Source organism: Apis dorsata, unplaced genomic scaffold (genome assembly GCF_000469605.1).
Source record: "Apis dorsata unplaced genomic scaffold, Apis dorsata 1.3 scaffold_68, whole genome shotgun sequence".
Lineage (NCBI taxonomy): Eukaryota > Metazoa > Arthropoda > Insecta > Hymenoptera > Apidae > Apis > Apis dorsata.
Window position 1 is genome coordinate 92,328 of NW_006263366.1, and position 3,353 is coordinate 95,680.

The 3,353-nt window shown below is 43.7% G+C and overlaps 1 protein-coding gene across 1 annotated transcript in view; it reads right to left on the bottom strand.

Moving 5' to 3' along the window:
- LOC102676587 overlaps nucleotides 1-3,353 on the bottom strand; it is a 30,468-nt gene that overhangs the window by 16,395 nt on the left and 10,720 nt on the right. The gene's annotated exons all lie outside the window — the stretch shown is intronic.

Consider the following 3,353-nt stretch of genomic DNA (forward strand, 5'->3'; position numbering starts at 1 on the left):
GAGTTGATTCCGAGTCCATCAAACAACCCCTTTCGCAATTCGCGCGGTTGTAAATTCCTGAGATTTCCTTCCCTGAGATTTCGTCCCGTTACGCGCAACATCACGTTTAATTACAACCCTTCCAAAACAACGAAAGCGCGCGAAAGAAACAATAGCTACCCTACAGGCGTGACAATACGGGGCTCTAAAAGTCTCTCGAATAACCCTATCACGGATGTATACAGCCTCGCATACAGATTTATCGTCCTCTCAAGGAATAAAATTGCGAGTTTCGTCGAATAATTATCTTCGCGTAACACCTTTCTTCGTACCTTTCTGCGCACCGATTGTCGATCGACTCTTCGTTATTCTTTCGAGACGATCCTCGAGCTCTCCCGCTTCTCAATCAACCCCCTCTTTCACTAACGAGAATTTTACATCACGAAATCCTAATATCCTAAGTTAATATCCTAAGCTAAGTTTACCAGCATTGTGAAAAAGGGGGAAGAGAAAGAAAGGGGGAGAAAAAAGTTCGACTCCTGATACGTAATAGGCAAGCAGGGTTTATGCGGCAAGTTCGTAAAACCGGTTGAATTTTACAGTATGGTATGGGTGTGAGGTCCACGGGAATTTCGACACTGGGCGGAAGTAAAGCCGGATACTTTACAACGCCAACTTCCAACGAAACTTTCGCCAAGTTTCATTATGAATTTAAGGGAGAGAGAGAAATAAAGAGAATGATAGAGTGAAAATGTATGGTTAACCATACATTTTCACGTATGCTCCGCGTTTCGGTTGACAATTAAACAGACGAATTGTAAACTTTTAGAAAACATTTTGATTGGCTGTATCGTAAAATTATTAATATCGGATCAACGTCAAATTTTGCCGGACGACGGATTTATATTTACCCCCTCCTGTTTATCGCGCGTTTGCAATTATCGCGGATTAATGTAGGGGGAGGAGAGGACTTGCGAATTTGGCCATGCTCGTCCGTGTAACTCGATCCGACAAAATCGGGATCAGAGGTCCCCGTAATCTGGGAAATCGGAATTTCCATTGGACGAGAATTGGACGTGTCAATGGGACCTATTGTCGAGTTATTACGCTCGAAACCTCGCGCGCGTGTTTGCTCTCCGATTAGAAAGTTAACATTAACCATTTCGCCGGTGTTATTGAACCATAGAAACCGTTCTTCCAAATCGAGTGCTTAAATAAATCGTCCATCATCCGTCTACGCGTGGAATAAATAATAAGATATCAACGAAGCAGATTTAGATTTGAGCATTGAATTGGTCTCACGGTAGTCGACGCGTGGAAAATTCACGGAGCGAGGTTTAATCAGGTGGTTGGCGACCGCGAGAGATCGGTTAATGAATTTCGAAATTGGTCTGTTAATCGATTTCCTTTACACCCCGTTCCCCGTGGCGTGCGATATACACGGCCCTCGATCACCCTCGAACAGGATTCCTGGCAAGGCGACATTGCCAGAATTTACGACAGGCTGAAAACTTTCGCGAAAATCTTTGCCACAGTCTATCGAAGATCTCGAAAGAGCCGCACAATTCCCGGCCAAAGGTCTTAGGAAATTCAAACGTTTACAACCAACTGTGGGGGAACTGTTAAGACGTTCACCCAACTTTCCAGCTTTTCCGGACCACGGCCCCAACTTTACTCGATTAAAACTCGCCAAACCGAGTCCTCGTGAGCTTACCCGTGTTTCAAGCGTTTTATACATATGTATATAATATCATATTCTTCCTTTTTTCAACGAATTACAATTTAATTTCCAAATCCTTAACTAACCTCGATGCTTCGAATCTTCGTCCACTCACCAAAGTTGCGAATGTTGAATAAAATTTATCGATCGATCGGATCATCTATGTAACGAGACGAATAAATAGGTCCACGAAATTATGAGTTCACGTGTCTGCACGGTTTTCTCAAGAGACGAAAAGGAAAAAGGGAGAAAGTGACGAACGACAAGTGGTGGATAAGTCGATGCGTTAAGCGTTGACACCAATATATTAGGATATGCGCCCTCTCGCGTATGAAGCAAAGGGTCGAAGGGATTCCGCGATTATTCGTGGGGCGTAAATCACGTACGAGGGCAGAGAAACGAGAGTAACTCCATGTTCATAATCTGTTCATCTCTTATCGATTATACGTAACATATAACGTAACCTAATAAACTATCTAAAAAAGAAAAAAAGAAAAATCGATAGCCAGAGTTGGAGATTAATTAGAAATTCTATGGCGGAGTTTGTGGTTGGTTTTAGAACTGTTGTCACGACAAGAATTTCACCAGCAAGCGGCAAGTAGAATGTCGAAACAAAGCGTACAAATGATTCTGTCGATAAGAGGACAAACACGTGAGAGACCTGCACCACTTCTCTAATTAATCGGAGTTGATTCGAGAGTGTTCCCTTCCTTCGACAATTCGTCTTATAAGACGCGAAGATTGATTAACGTTAACACTCCTCCTCGATTTTCACGAACGAAACGTCTATGATGATTCGGCTGTCCAACTCTTTGCAACATTTAAGTTGGCGAAAAAGCTGCGCCAGATTCGACGGCAGGTAAATGTAGACCAGTGTAACTTTTGTTGCGAAATCCCCGCTCAAAGGAGCAAGTTGCAAATGAATTTTCAGTTAAATACTTGGGAGCAAGTTTTTGCAGCAAAGTGTCGTTAGCGACGGGGGCCGCTTCTTTGATGTATCCCGTAAACCTGAGCGCGGCAAAGGAGGAAGAGCTCGAGGAGTGTCTTGAGAACTTCTCTGAAGAGAACCTTTTTATTTCGATCGACCTTTGACTCGCGAATCTTTCCGCTAACGGAGCCAACATGGATCTCCTTTTTCAAGGATCCGTACACGTTACCTCTTCGTATCTTATTCCCGTGAATCTCGAATCCCCTCCCTCCCTCCCTCCGTTATTACTCCTCTCCATCTCGAGCATCTTGCGTGAGCTTCGAGCCTTCCTCTCTTCCTTCTTCGTCTTCTTCCTCTTCTTTTTAAATATTTCTGGTTTGAAATATTAAAAAATAAAAGTACGAGGGGGAAAATGGCAGCGAATCTCGGGAAAGAATGCGGGGAAGCATCCGGGAGGAACGCAAATTCTTGTCCCGCAACAAACACTTATTAGAGGGGGAGGAATGTGCTTTCTTCATTCATGGGCGGAGGGGGGAGGGCTTCCTTCTCTTTAAAGAACTCCTCGACTCGTACATTTTAATAAGAAGACGTGGTGGAGGAGGAAAGGACAAGATAAGAAATCACGCGGAACGATAAATCTAAAAGTTCGCCGGCCCGTAGTTTTCCGCAGACCTTTCCCCCTCTCCTTCTCCCGAGAAAAAAAAAAAAGAAAAGAAAAGAAAGAAA